Genomic DNA, 16416 nt, shown 5'->3' on the forward strand with positions numbered 1-16416 from the left:
TATTTTATTTTTAATATCTTATTTTATCATATTATTAGAACCTCGTGTATTGGAAAAAGTGATATACATTTTCTTCTAGAACACGGAACTTTATTTTAGATATACATATCAAAATGAGTAAACAATTATTTTTGCATGCTTGGAGTAACCATATAGACATCCTAGTTTTTAATGAAGATAAACTACCGTCAAAGACTAAAAAAAGTGATTATACATACATTTTGTCTTATTTTACTTTAAAGAATTTTTCTCAAAACATTTAAATTGTATAAGGATATATAAATTTTAAATTCGTAAAAAAAAAAAACTAATATAGCAATGAGCAGATACCATGAACTAAGAATGTTTGCCTTCAATCCTTCAACCAAAAGGATTTGCATAAAGGAATTGTAAAATGCTAATTTTACGGTACAGAAGTTGTTGATACATATTCGAATATTTCCTCAAGAAGTTTTTTTTTTTTTTTTTTGGCATTATCTCGGCAAGAAATTTGTTGAGCTGCAACTCACACGATGGACAGTTACCGCTTCTTCATCAACTGGGCCACCTCATTTGTAAGTAGTGGGCTTCTTCAGCTTCCTATATTGCCAGTCTTTTTGGATAAATTTAGTTTGCGCCTGTTTAAAAGAGTTGTTTGGAATGTCTGTTTTTTTGTTTATTACGGTGATTTTTTATGTAGTAGACGCATATTTTTAATAGTGATAAGATGTGACAATGACGTGTATTTATACGACTTCTATCCAGTTTCACCTTGTATTTTTATAATTGCATTGTGATCTTTTATATTTGTGATAAAAATAAAATATACATACATCAAATATTAAATGTGTAAACGTATTTTTGGTGATCAAGTGGATAAGTTGGGCTGATTAAATATATGAATACTTTTTGGTTGGTAAGGTGTACCTTTTAAATGTATGAATATATTCTGACAAAAAAAAATGTATGAATATATTGAAAAAGTAATACATTTTTGGTGCGAATTTTTTGCACATTGGACAAGAAAAAATTGTAACTTAATCATAGGCAAAAATTAAGAATTAAATGATTGTTGTGTGTATAGCCATAAACAAATTTAGCTATTTTGTGTCAATCGAAAAAAATAATTGTTTTGTTAAAAAATACAGAATTATTTAAATAATTTATTTAGCACCTTAAAATTAAATATTTCAATAAGTTACTTTTTTTTAGTTGATTTACAAAATTAATTTTAACAATTATGAAATTTGTTTCTAATTCAATAGAATAATATTACGTAGTTGCTAACTCCTTTTTTTCTATAAATTTGTAAATACTAATTAATTTGAGCATGGTATTTATTAGAACATTTGAAAATTTGGGTAGGTTGTTGAATATGTTGGTGACCACTAATGTCATTGTATACACATCACAAGTTAGTTAACTTCTTCTCTTACATGTTATCCAAAATGCATTAATAAAGTCACGACAGAAAACATAACTAGTAATTGTCCACTTCTTTAAATAATTTTTACCAAGATTATATTAGTTAACATTTATCACATATATTAAACTTATTAATTGATAATTTTTTATATTTATTTAAAAAAGACTATTAACTTTTTATTAATAAAAATCTTAATAAGACATGCTGCTCTTATATTACAGATTTATAGCCATCAAATTTAAAGAAAATGAAACAAATTTAAACAATTTAATGTAATAAAAAAATTCAAATAATGGTTAACTTTTTAGTTATTAATGTATGTCAATATTTTAATTTTAATTTTTCATCTTTTAAAAAAAACGGATTTTGCTATCCTCTGTTTTATGAACAATGGTTAAGTATACCATAAAAGAAAATATTTTAATACTTTTGATATATTTAATGAATTGAAAATGTAAAAAAAATATTTTTGTAATAAATAATATTAAAATGTTTTTATTAAAAAAAATTATTACTCATATAGCACCACTATTACGTAATTATATGTATAAAATTCATATATAACTAATGTGAAGTACATTTTTTCACCTACTAGACTTTTAATGGACATTTCATGTTGTAAAAAATTGGGCTGACATGTTATTATAGAAGTTTAGAAGAACAAGTTACGTTCCCAAAAAAGCCTCATGAAATTGTGGGGATATTTTTCAATTATTAATAACAAAAATGGTTTAAATTCAGAAAGTACCATGTTTAGTGGTCAAAACTGAAAATGAATATAAACTCACAAATTATCGACAAACCTGTGTCAGAGCCTATCAGAAAGTACGAGGCGTCCCAGACACCCCTTTTGGACAGACATAGGCTAAAATTCACTGTCATCTTGCTCCCATGGCCACGCCTTCCTTTTTTGTGGTTTGCCTCTACCATTCTATGTGGATTTAGTAGGTCATGGGCCGTGTGACATTATTATGTAGAGTGAGGCATAGCCGTATAGGCACACAATCCTTTGAAAAGTGACATGGGCCATGTGACTTGGTTGTACTTGTTGCTTTTTATTATCTATTGCAATCTCCGGATTATTATCTAATTTTAAATCCATATATTTATATAATGATTTTTCAACCTTCCATATTTCTATATAGAAATAGAAAGAGATAGACTAGAAACGACATCTCTTATCTCACTGACACCAAAGAGGGGGATCTAAAATGAGTGAAATTTTGATATGGGTGGAATATAATGAAATAGAGCCACTTTGAGGTTCCCTTTGAAATGAGGCATGGAACGGAGCCATTGCGAAGAAGTTCCACGAGTTACGAAGGAAACTTCGAGCTCATATTGGTCATGGGTTGAGATCGGGAATTGAACTCTATGAGATCAAATTTCCCATTGTTCCTCAGTAGCTCAGTGGTAGAGCGGTCGGCTGTTAACTGACTGGTCGTAGGTTCGAATCCTACTTGGGGAGGTTTGGTTCATTCCGAATTCTTGAATTCGAAATGAAAGGGTTGGGTTCGCTTTGACTGTTAAAAGTAGGTAACCCGTTCCCCCTGTCTTTTGTTTGTCTCTATTGCATTCTATCTCATCGTATCCCGTTCGGTTCTGCGATATTTGAGAATTGCCGTCAATACCTCGGTGTAGGTTCGGGATACTCCCTTGTTCCACAGTCCGGGGCTATTTAAACTAACCAATTCAGAATTCTCCGATGTACTAGTATTAGCAATAGCAAGTGCATCTTTGATGCAGTCATCAATTCTCCCGAGAGGCTAACATACGATATAGGCGCTGAACGGACCTTTTTGAATCCTCTAAAACTCCTTCTGGACATTGAATTTCAATTCAATAATTTTTTTGTGCAACCTAGGCTAGGGGATTCAGATTTGAATTTGAAATTCAAAGATGGAATTTATTTTATGTCTGTCTTATTAAATAATTTAATAGAAGAGATTATTATGCACTCTATTTCCAATTACGTGAGCAGTCATCAGCATTGCTAGAGGCCATACTGCTATTTCTTTTTAGTTTTTTTGAGTTCTCTTTTTTGAGTTTCACTTTTAGTTTGAATAACAGAAAAAAGGCAAATTCTCTGCTGTATCCACATACCATTTATCTCTACAAAATACGAGACGAAAAAGAACGATTTTTTTAGAAGGGATATAATGAAATTTTTGGATTGACTATTACTATAGCCTAATATATTTATATAATAGATATATAGAATATTATTCTAAATTCAAGCTTTTGTCAGCAGTGAAAGTGTTAGTGCCAGAGAGAGTAGTTTCATCATCGATTCGGTAACTCTGAGCGTAATAAACCCTCGATCGGTAGTAGAGAGGTTCGATTTTGTGCCGCGGAAGCAGCTGATAGCGGTAACACGTCCAACCTATAACTGTGCTCTTCAGGTATATTTTCTGAATGGGCTAGGGTAGTTACTGCAATTGGTGTCTTTGCCAGTGTTGTGTAGTTGTGGTGGAGATGAAGGCTGATGGAGACAGCGGAGGTTGTAAGAAAGACCGGAATGATGTATATGGTGGAGCTGATTTGAAGGATGAATGAGTTCACTAGGGGAATTTGGTGTTTAAGCATATTGAGTGCCATTGTTTTCTTTGCAGAAGATAATAATGTGTATTCGCTTGAGTTATTGGAAACTATATTGGAAGTTGCTGGTACGAGTTGTGAGATGGATCAGGGACTCACCGGTTAAGGTGGTGACAAGACTAGACTTCTGGAGCGGTAGGGGTGGTACCTGTAAAAATACTCCAACACTCAAGTCAGAATGGATTTAAGAGATATAGATAAGGGATAGGGATGCGTGACGTACCTAAGGGAGCCCTTGGCTCACTTTTTATAGTTTAGAGTTGTTATCTTATCTTATATTATCCTGTTGGCTAAGATAAGAAAATTGTTTGAATTTGAATGTTTGTTAGGTGTTTATGGTTATTGGGCGGCCCAGGCCCAGCAAACCAAGTTATAGCTGCTCCAATAGAGACCCGAAGATTAGATTCGGAACAGTTGCCCCCGCAGCAAGAGAGTATGCTTACCTAGTCTCATCCCTGGAGAGGTTCGCTTTGTCGTGTAGCCGTGAGCCTGCCATGGAGGGTGGAGTGCCATCTGAGTTCTCTGACGGAGGTTGGGAGTCTGTGTAGTGCTCTGGCCATCCCATTATTTGCTCGTTTGTTTTCTTGAAGGGGGATTTTGTTAGTTGCAATTCTCCAAGCGTAATATTGATGTTTAAGGTGGGGGGAATTTTTGTGCTCTCTTCCCATTTTGCTTTCCATCCATTCGTTTTGCATTTGAGTGTTTTGGGTTTTATTTGTAACCACGTCAGCTTTTATGTTTCTTTTGTTGGTAACTTCTTCTTTTTCTTTCACTTTTCTCCTCTTTCCATACTTTTCCATGTGCTGCTTGTCTTTCGGCCAGGTCATTTGTGCATTGTGCATTTGTTCATCTCATGTTTCGTGCTTCGTCATTTTCCCTATCTCTTTTAGAAAATCAGGTTGGTGTTTTCTAACTCTCTTATGCATATTTTGAGTTTGTTTGTCCTGTGTTTTCCTTTCAATTTACTCGCTTCTACGTTTGTCTATTTGGGGTGATTTTTTGGGTCTGAGTGGTAGGAAATCAGGGCGGTGCCACTGTTTTTAGTGTAATTTTGTGATAGTGTTAATGGTATGGAAATAGGGGGGAGGTGCCGTTGTCTTTTAGGCTTCCCTTTTGGCGCGTTAGTTGTGAAATTTGTATGGTTTTCTTCTTCGGTGGAGTGGGCTGACGGTGGTGTCCCCATTTTTAGGTATGGCTTGGCAAAGGGCTCTAGGGTTTTCGTTGTCCCGACTGGCGGCATTCCTAATGCATATTTCTGAGTGACCACTAATGTGTGTGGGATGCCGTCTTGAGTTACAGAGGAAGACCTCCAGAAGCTTCGTGATAAGGGCTTGGTTTGTGGAGGCGGGGAAGCACAACGTAAGTACGAGCATTTGCTCTCCGGGGTAGGTGAGAAGGTCTGTTATATAAATTCCGACTCTACCTGGGTTACCAACTAGATGTGGGTCTATGAGTTTGTTCAAACGCTGTTCAATTGTTGTTTAGTGGCGCCATCTCATCTGCACCCCAACAGTTGGGCGGTGATGACTGATGCGTGAGCATCTTCTCTATCTTTTCTTAGGGAATTTGCACTTGAATTGCTAAGTTTAATCAAGATTTAATATATTTTAGCCACTATGAATGCTACTTTGAGTTGTGTGCACTTTTGTTTATTTCAGGTAGCATTTCGGACGAATTTAATAGAGTTGGAGCCAAGGATGGAGAATGGAAGAACGCATGCTGCCACCTCTATGCCAAACTTGAAGAAATTCAAGTTTGGCGCCACAACTTGATGTTCCAAGAAAGCAAGGCTGCCACCTCCACGCCAAACTTGAAGAAGTTCAAGTTTGGCACCAACTCAAAGATCCCAAGGAAAGCTTGCTACCACCTCCACGCCAAACTTGAGATTACTCAAGTTTGGTGCCAACTGAAAGACTCCAAGGAAAGGCTTCACGCACAATCCCAAGCCAAACTTGGATTCTTCCAGGTTTGGCGCCAACCCTTAGTGCGATTTGTGGTCCCCATTCGCTCTATGAAGGTTGCGTGAATTGTTTATTTAATTATTGATTAAACTTTATTTTATTTAAAAATAGGAAAAGATATTATTTAGTTTTAGAAAAATATATTTTGCATTAATTAGGATTAGATATAAAAGGGAAAAGAATTAGCCCTTCGGGTTCTTCTCTTCTCTTCTACCTCATTCCGCAATTTACAGTTTTACAGAATCCTAGTTTTCTCTCTGAACCATGAGCAACTAAACCTCCACTATTCAGGTTAGGAGCTCTGTCTATTATATGGATTGATACTATTATTTTTCTTTTTTAATACATGCACTGATTTCTATTTCAAGAGTTGTTTTCGGTCTTTATCTTACGAATCTGGGTGGAACAAAAGTATGACCCTTGCTCTAATTGAGTTCTTGTATAACTTGGAAAAGCTCTTTACTTGAACAACAGCTTGAAAACATATTCTCCTAAACTTCTAATTATTTGGAGTTAACAGGATACGTGACATATAATCCTCTTATATTTGGGTAATTAGAGTTTTTGTGGCAAATAAACTAGAATTGAATTTCACCCTCAAATTGGAATTAAGTGACTAAGGAATTGGCAGTTGATGAAGGTTAGAGGAGACCAAAAAGCTCTAAGGAATTAGGGTTTAGTCACATATAGTTTTCCGTGAATTAAATCTTGCATGATTAAAAGAGTTAGTAAGAAAAGTCAATCTGGAAAATAGATAACTCTGAAGCCTTAACTGTTTCTCCATATATTATTCACAATTTGTTTATTGCTTACTTTTCTAATTCTCTGATTTACTGTTTAATGCAATTGAAGTTTCAAAACACCATTTTTTGTTTGTCTGACTAAGTAAATCATTTAACCATTGTTGCTTAATCCATCAATCCTCGTGGGATCGACCCTCATTCACTTGAGGTACTACTTGGTATGACCCGGTGCACTTGCCGGTTAGTTTGTGGTATTCAATTTCCACACCAAGTATTTGGCGTCGTTGCCGGGGATTGACAATTATTAGTTGTTTCATTGCTTAGATTACACTATCACAAAAACGGAAGATAGCTGCAGATAAATAGCAGCTGTTTTCACAACCGCAGCTATCTGGTGGTTTTCCAGCAGTTTTAGTGGTGAAAGTTGAAAGAGCAGCTATTTAATAAGATTTTGCCACGAATTTTAAGAACCGAAGGTAATTTAGCTTTTTTTTTGGCAATATTTCAATCTCCCCCTTCCCAAAAACACAACAACACTCAGCAACAGCAAAAAAAGAAAGAGATAAACCTAAAGACAAAAGAGGGGAAAACGGAGAAGAAGAGGGAAGGGAGGAAGGAGCCGGGCCGGCGCTGTTGGGTTCGCTGCCGCCGTCATGTTGCCGTGCCGTCAGAAAGCCAGAACTACAAGAGAAAGAATTGCGAAGAGAAAGGGAGATCGCATCAGCTCATCGCGAAGCCAGCACCGTCGTTGTCCTCATCGCGGGTCTTCACCATCGCGTCTTACCACCACCGCCACCTCTAAGCTTGCTATCATCGCCGCTGAAGCCAAAGAGAGAGAGAGAGAGAGTTCGTGAAGAGAGGGAGTGCGCACGGTCATGGAGGAGAAGAATGACGAAGAGTGAAGGAGAAGCAGAAGACGATGAACGCAGGCGAGAAGGAGGAGGTCTGTTCTTGCACCGTTCTGCTCTGCTGCCGCCGCTGCCGTCGATTGGGGTCAAGGCCGTCGCCGTCGCAGCCTGTTGGTGGACGAAATTGTGATACAAGAGTTCCAAGCACTGTTAGAGAAGCTTTTTCTTTCCACAACTCTGTTCAACTTAACCAGCAAGTGTACTGGGTCATCCAAGTAATACCTTACGTGAGTAAGGGTCGATCCCACAGAGATTGTTGGTATGAAGCAAGCTATGGTCACCTTGTAAATCTCAGTTAGGCAGATTAAATTGGTTTATGGTGAGATCGAAAATTAATAAATAAATAGAAAATAAAAAGGGATAGAAATACTTATGTAAAGCAATAGTGGGAATTTCAGATAAGTGTGTGAAGATGCTGTGCTCCTCTCGTATCTCTATTTTCTTATTACATTCATCCAATCCTTCCTACTCCTTTCCATGGCAAGCTATATGTAGGGCATCACCGTTGTCAATGGCTACATCCCATCCTCTCAGTGAAAATGTTCCTATGCTCTGTCACAGCACGGCTAATCATCTGTCGGTTCTCAATCAGGTTGGAATAGAATCCCTTGATTCTTTTGCGCTTGTCATCACGCCCAGCCTTCAGAAGTTTGAAGCTCGTCACAGTCATTCAATCCCAGAATCCTACTCGGAATACCATAGACATGGTTTAGACTTTTCGGATCCTCATGAATGCCGCCATCTATCTAGCTTATACCACGAAGATTCTGTTGGGGAATCTAAGAGATATGCGCCCGGCCTAGAGTAGAACGGAAGTGGTTGTCAGTCACGCGCGTTCATAGGTGAGAATGATGATGAGTGTCACGGATCATCACATTCATCAAAGTTAAGTGTAACGTATATCTTGGAATAACGATAGAAGAGAATTGAATAGAAAGTAATAATAATTGTATTGAAACTTGAGGTACAGCAGAGCTCCACACCCTTAATCTATGGTGTGCAGAAACTCCACTGTTGAAAATACATAAGTAAAAGGTTCAGGCATGGCCGAATGGCCAGCCCCCTGAATGATCAAGAGACCGAATGATCAAAGACTACAAAGTCAAAAGATTAAACTGTCAAAAGATGTCTAATACAATAGTTACTTATCCTATTTATACTAGACTAGCTACTAGGGTTTACATGAGTAAGTAATTGATGCTTAAATCCACTTCCGGGGCCCACTTGGTGTATGCTTGGGCTGAGCTTGATCTATCCACGAGATAAGGCTTCTCTTGGAGTTGAACTCCAAGTTATAACGTGTTTTGGGCGTTCAACTCCGGATCATGACGTTTTTCTGGCGTTTAACTCCAGACAGCAGCATGTACTTGGCGTTCAACGCCAAGTTACATCGTCAATTTCCGAATAAAGTATGAACTATTATATATTGCTGGAAAGCGCTGAATGTCTACTTTCCAACGCCGTTGAGAGAGCGCCAATTGGAGTTCTGTAACTCCAGAAAATCCATTTCGAGTGCAGGGAGGTCAGATTCCAACAGCATCGGCAGTCCTTTTATCAGCCTTTTTCAGAGTTTTGCTCAAGTCCCTCAATTTCAGCCAGAAATTACCTGAAATCACAGAAAAACACACAAACTCATAGTAAAGTCCAGAAATGTGAATTTAACATAAAAACTAATGAAAACATCCTTGAAAGTAGCTTAAACTTACTAAAAACTACCTAAAAACAATGCCAAAAAGTGTATAAATTATCCGCTCATCACCTGTTCCCGTCGCCATCAGGGTTTGCTGCTGCTGCCAATGATAGAGCTGCCGCTGGGAGGAGCCAAATAGGGAGAGTAGGTCGCCATCGCACACGCCGCCACCAGTTACAACCGTCACCGAAACCAGGACAGATTCACTGATAACTCTGCTTCTTCCTTTTTTGAAACTGTTCTGCTTCAATTGTTTCCACTATTCTCCTAACTTTCTTTCTAGGTTCATTTCTTTGATGTATTCTTACTCTCTCCTTCTTGATGCTATAGTTGTCCCTTCTGAAGATTATCACCATGTTCCCTATTTTTTTTCAATTCAATTCACTTCCTTTTTAGATTGAAGATTTTGCCTTCAATTCAATTAACTATTATGTTATTGAGATATGTTCCAATAGAATACGGGTTTTGTTTCTATAATTTGGAAGTTTCATTTAGCATTGTGTGGCAATTTCATCCTTGTCATGGGATGAACTTAGATTATTCTGTGATTGAAGCTCTCTATCTTTGCACTTGTGTGATTTCGCTATTGAAATTTCCAATTCTGTTAATTATTGAAGTCAATTTTATTGTTGTTTTTCATTAAAATTACATTCAACTTTGGTAGTTATAGCACTGAAAGAAGCACTCTTCTGGAATATGGACAATATTTTTTGCAGGCAGAGCAAGAGCTTTGAAATCTAGTAAGAGCAAGAGCAATAGCAAGAGCCACTCTTCTATCTATCAATCTTGCATTGCCTTCTCATGCGTTGCTACCTCCAAACTTCCAAATCCAGAACAAAAACATTGCTGCTCTAATTATTCTTTCCATGTAATCGCAGCTGATCTTGTTATTCTTCCTCTCCAGTATGCCTTTATCTTTATTGTTTGTTATCTCTCTGTGTTTACGACTGAAATTAATTTCTTCTTTCCTGTTTAGCATTCTCTATATCACTTTGCTTTCTTGATTACTCTCTTTTGCTGTTTATGATTTCCATTAAGGGGTTTTATTCTGCTTTCTTTATGGGTTGTTTTTTTTTTATTTTCTATTTCTTTGAAATTTTAGCACTTCAACTGTGATCATTGATTGATTTTTAGCTGAGTGCTCTCAATTTTTACTGGTCATTTGTCTGCATTCATTCACTTGTTATTGTATGCAATATTCTCTTCATTGCATGTGTTTACTATTTTATTATTAGAGTTCTATACAAATTTGTGTTCTTTATTATGCACCTAGAACCTAGAACCTAGAATTTTGGAATACCCTCTTGTTGTGAGGCACTGAGGCTTTCTTTTTGTTCTGCATCTGTCTAGCCCCTGCTCGTGTTCTAATATCTTATAATTAGTATGCTATCAATACTAAACCAAAAATATATTGGTTGCCTTTCTTTTCCCACCAAAAGACCTATTATATTTTGTTCTCTCTCATTCTCTTTTGTGCTTATTAGGAAAAATATGATAAACAATATGAACACTCAGAGGAGTTCCAGAAAGAGCTCAAAAAAATCAAGGTTTGTGAACTATTTACTGAACAAGAATGGAGGAGAAGAAAAATGCAAATGAGAGTATGCTCTAACTTAAGAAGAAAGGGGTATTAATGACTAGTCGAACTATCTTGTGGTTATTACTGGTGGATGGAACATTATCAATATGGCATTTGTAGTTTGTGGGAGTACACAAACATTGTCATGAATTTCCTCTCTGGATCTAGTGAGTTAAATGGAAGTAAAAGTTTTGCCTGCCTTCAATATTTTGATGTTATTATCACTGGCAGGTCATGTTCTTTTCCAAGGATCTGTATTCTTTTATGCTATCTGCTACATGATGCTTTGATTATCTTTGAGTGTGTTTTATGTTGTCCTAATTTAGACTGTTAAAATATTTAATTTATAAGTACTTATTGCATAGTTGTTGAGGATTTGAATGTACTACTTCTTATTATTTCTACTGCTATTTTAGTTTATGATATATTTTGTGGTTGAAATTTTATTTTAAAGAATTGTAACAGGTTAGATTATATCACACTGAGATTCTTGTTTTTTTTGGGGAGGGGGGGGAGAGTTAAGAAAGGCTTGAACGATGTCTAATACATTGACATTTTTGTATGACATAGATCTTCAAGTATTTACATTCCCTTGATGTTGAAGATTTCAAAGATATGAAGTTGGGCTACTCAATCACCTTTGTAAGATTCTTCTCTCATTTTTTCTTATTTTTTTATATCTATTTTGTTTTTAATGATAGGATCAGTTTTTCTATTTCTTCTCAATTTTGTTTATTTTCTGTCTTGATTGTAATAATGAAAAAATTATAACCTTTTCACAATTTTAAAGAGAATCCTTATTTTAAGGTACCAAGTTGACTAAAACTTTCATTCTTTGAGGAGGAGGGAACCTCAAATATTACTAGAACTACCATCAAGTGGAAGGAGGTCATGGTACATGCTTATAACTGTATTCTTTTGACTTCTTTCGCTTTTTCTTTTTCTGCAGTGATGGTTATAACAATTTTTTTTTAAATTTTGAAGGGTGTTGTTAATGGAGTTAACCATGAGACAAAAAGAAACAAATGCGCACTTGCTAAGGTGAGGTAGTTCTCTTACTAAAATGTGACATTTTGTGAGTGGAAAGTTGTGAATATGATTGGTTAAACATTAATGCAACTTGCAAGATTTAGAAAACTATATCGTGAAATGCTTGTGATCATTATTAAACTTTGTTTCACATGTGATAAGGTTTAAAGTTATGTATTATGTATATCACCGTGGCTCGACACTTCATATGAGTAAGGTTAAGGGTAAGGCTTATAGCACCAAGTCCCAAGTTCAGAAGTGAATATTCTAATATGTATTGTTTTCCATCGATTAATACTAATATTAATAACAAGTAGTATCCTTGTATCGTGTAGTCAGCCATTTTAAACAAAAATCGTACTTGAATGCGTAATTCTTAGTTTATATGAATAAAACATGTTTTATTATTTATTTATTTTTTGTTTGAATTTCATTTCAGATACCCCAGACACTGATAAACACATGTTGGCAATACAAACAGGTCTTTCGCGAAACCAGGTGGGGGATTATTCCTTTCGAATTCATCATTTTATTTGTTGGTCTTTTTATATATTCAGTTCATTGAATTTGTAATCTACAATGTTCATATGGTAGCTTTTTTGAAAGGGGGTCTATTTCATCATATGATAGCTTTAAACAGTGTCATAAAGTAAGCACTTTTATTTTCATATTTTCATCCTATGCAAGGGAATGGGACCAGTTAGTAGCCAACAGCATAGAGTAATGGAGGGGACTTAAAGCAAGTTCAACATGCATTCTTTGATTCCTGAGAACCAACAGTAGTCTCACCAAAGTATGGAACTTGAAATGGAGTCAACAACCAATGAAAAAGAATGGAGCCGAGAGAAGAGGTCTAAATTGGAATGTGAGATGAGTTCAACAAGCATTATTAAGTAGTTTGGCTAATAACTGAACTATTTTGCTTTGCAATTAGAACAAGAAATTATGATAAAAAAGGTTAAAGTATGCTTTTTTTATTCTTTGTCAAAATTTTTATTTTGTCTTAAATTGTGAAATGGCTTCATAAATTTATTGATGTGCATGAACTGGTGATATAATCTTGTTTTTTTATTATAAGGGAAGATTATGCTAGCAAGTCATTTACATTCGCTTTGTATGTGATATAATCATGGCGCATTCTTTTAAAAAAACCCATATAAATCTGCGGCGGTTTCAAACCGCCGCAGACTTTTTTTTAAAAATCGAATGACCAAATAGCGGCGGTTTTGAAACCGCCGCAAAATCAATTATTTGATTTGCTGCGGTTGTGCCAGTGGTTTCTCAAAACCGCCGCAAAATCAAATCTCCACCCCCTAATAGGCAACGTTTGTAGAACCGCTGGAATTTTGTTTTGTGGCGGTTAAAAACCGCCGCAAATTCCTAAAAAAACCGCCGCTATTCGGCGTGTCTCTTGTAGTTAGGCGTTTTAACTTTAATTTTATTTAATTTTGTTCTTAAAATTTTGAATTCTTAGCTGTTATTTTTCCGTAATTTCTGAAATTAAGGCGTGTCCCCTAGTTATTTTTATTTTGATTTTTTCTGTTTAATTTTTTTCTTAATTTCTAAATTTTTAGCCTAATATAGTTTGTAATTTTCGAATTTTTTATTTTAAGTAGATAAGCATTTTATTTTATTTTTTTACACAAGTTACCTCATTGAGAATTCTCTACACTCTGATGTAGAGAATCTTATCTTTTCTTGTCTTCTGTCTGTTTATGAACAGGAACAGGGACAAAGAACCTCTTTTAGAGTTTGATCCTGAACCTAAAAGGAATTTGAGGCGACGCTTGCAACAAGCTAGACATTACAAGGCTAGTGAAAATCTGAGTGAAACCTCTATGGATCATAATCGTGATGTAAATGCCAATATGGCAAATCTGAATGAGAATGAGCAACCTAGAAGAGTGGTTGGCTCTTACACTGCTCCCAATGCAGATCCTTATAGAAAAAGCATTGTGGTGCTTCCTATAGCTGCAAACAATTTTGAACTGAAGCCTCTTCTTGTCACTCTTGTGCAACAAAATTGCTAGTAATATAGACTTTCTCATGAAGACCCAAATCAATTTATCTCTGATTTCTTGTAGATTTGTGATACTATGAAGACCAATGGAGTAAATCCTGAGGTGTACAAACTCATTCTCTTCCCATTTGCTGTGAAGGATAGAGCAAAGCTGTGGTTAGATTCTCAACCCAAGGAGAGTCTGGATACTTGGGACAAGGTGGTCACTGGATTTTTGACTAGATTTTTTCCGACCACAAAAGCTGACTAAGCTGAGGGTAGAGGTTCAGACTTTCAGACAGAAAGATAGTAAGACCCTATCAGAAGAGTTTAGATAATGCTACAGGTGGTTCATTGCACATGAAGAAGACACTAGAGGAGACTGCGGAGCTTATTGAGTTGGTTGCTAACAACCAATATTTATACGCATCTAACAGGAATCCTGTGAACTCTGGGACTCCTCCGAAGAAAAGCGTTATGGAGTTGGAAGCTTTTGATGCTCTTCTTGCTCAGAACAAAATTTTGTCTCAGCAGATGAATCTAATTACTCAACAGTTGAGTGGAATGCATGTTTCAGCTGTCAACACTCAGAATGCACCTCAAGAGGTCCCTTATGACATGATTGGCAACTTCATGCAAGGTGAGAATTATGATTATGCTCAATCTTCTACCGAACAGGTCAATTACATGGGAAATGCTCCTAGAAACCCCAATAATGATCCAAATTTTGGGTGGAGAGATCAACCTCAGAGATTATGGAATTTTCATAACAATTCTCAAAGTGATTTTCAATAGAACAATCATAATAACCGCCAATTTCAATCTCATCAACAACAACCACCTCAGCAGGCAAATTCTTAGCCCCAACAGAACACTAATTGGGAGACAGTGATGAATAATTTTATGCAGAAAACTAGAGCTTCTATTAGAAACTTAGGGGTGCAAATGGGCCAATTGAGCAAGCAAATACCTGAGAGGTCTCTAAGTACATTTCCTGGTGATACAGTGAATCCAAGAGAAGATTGCAAGGCTATTCAATTGAGAAATGGTAAAGTAGCTGGTTCTGAGACCCAGGTCAATGAGGAGCTAGTTGAAAAAGAAGCTACAGAAGAGAAGAAGGAAGCAGTGAAGCACACCCGTCCAAAGCGTGCGGACAACCCATTTCCAGATTTTCTTGACACTCATCCTACATTAACCAAGGCTCCTGAGTACAAGACTAAAATGCTATACCCTTAAAGGCTTCAGAAGGCTTCCAAGGACAAGCAATTTTCTAGATTTTTAGAAGTCTTCAAGAAGCTGCAGATCAACATTCCTTTTGCAGAGGCTCTTGAGAAAATGCCTCTCTATGCTAAATTCACGAAAGAATTGTTGATTAACAAGAGGAATTGGAAGGAACAAGAGACAGTGGTGCTTACTGGTGCACGAAATTGTGATCAATACTTTTCACAACACAAATAATCCCCGGTAATGAATCCAAAAACTTGGTGTTCAATACCATGGCATAAACACAACTTCGCACAACTAACCAGCAAGTGTACTGGGTCGTCCAAGTAATAAACCTTACGCGAGTAAGGGTCGATCCCACAGAGATTGTTGGTATGAAGCAAGCTATGGTCACCTTGTAAATCTTAGTTAGGCAAACTCAAATGGGTATAGGTGATATACGAATAAAACATAAAGATAAAGATAGAGATACTTATGTAATTCATTGGTGGGAATTTCAGATAAGCGTATGAAGATGCTTGATCCCTTCCGTCTCTCTGCTTTCCTACTGTCTTCATCCCATCCTTCTTACTCCTTACCATGGCAAGCTTAAGCAAGGGTTTCACCGTTGTCAGTGGCTACCTCCCATCCTCTCAGTGGAAATGTTCAACGCACCCTGTCACGGCACGGCTATCCATCTATCGGTTCTCGATCAGGCCGGAATAGAATCCAGTGATTCTTTTGCGTCTGTCACTAACGCCCCGCCCTCAGGAGTTTGAAGCACGTTACAGTCATTCAATCATTGAATCCTACTCAGAATACCACAGACAAGGTTAGACCTTCCGGATTCTCTTGAATGCCGCCATCAGTTCTAGCCTATACCACGAAGACTCTGATCTCACGGAATGGCTGGCTCGGTTGTTAGGCGAGCGCTCGGTTGTCAGGCGATCAACCATGCATCGTGTATCAGGAATCCAAGAGATATTCACCCAATCGAAGGTAGAACGGAGGTGGTTGTCAGTCACACGTTCATAGGTGAGAATGATGATGAGTGTCACGGATCATCACATTCATCAAGTTGAAGAACAAGTGATATCTTGGAACAAGAACAAGCGGAATTGAATAGAAGAACAATAGTAATTGCATTAATACTCGAGGTACAGGAGAGCTCCACACCTTAATCTATGGTGTGTAGAAACTCCACCGTTGACAATACATAAGAACAAGGTCTAGGCATGGCCGAATGGCCAGCCTCCCAATGATCTAAGAACTAGATGTCCAAAGATGATCAAAGGATCTAA

At 36.7% G+C, this 16416-nt stretch overlaps 1 long non-coding RNA gene and 1 other non-coding gene across 2 annotated transcripts; both read left to right on the forward strand.

Annotated features, from left to right (window-relative positions):
• The first annotated feature begins 2801 nt into the window (after positions 1 to 2801).
• TRNAN-GUU (transfer RNA asparagine (anticodon GUU)) lies at positions 2802 to 2873 on the forward strand. Its single transcript has one exon. It is a non-coding gene; the product is annotated as a tRNA-Asn (tRNA).
• Positions 2874 to 10942: 8069 nt separating this feature from the next.
• On the forward strand, positions 10943 to 11773 carry LOC112719128 (uncharacterized). Its single transcript, XR_003161447.2, has 3 exons — positions 10943 to 11115; positions 11455 to 11526; positions 11692 to 11773. It is a non-coding gene; the product is annotated as an uncharacterized lncRNA (long non-coding RNA).
• Positions 11774 to 16416: the final 4643 nt, after the last annotated feature.

This window comes from Arachis hypogaea, chromosome 2, assembly GCF_003086295.3.
Source record: "Arachis hypogaea cultivar Tifrunner chromosome 2, arahy.Tifrunner.gnm2.J5K5, whole genome shotgun sequence".
NCBI lineage: Eukaryota > Viridiplantae > Streptophyta > Magnoliopsida > Fabales > Fabaceae > Arachis > Arachis hypogaea.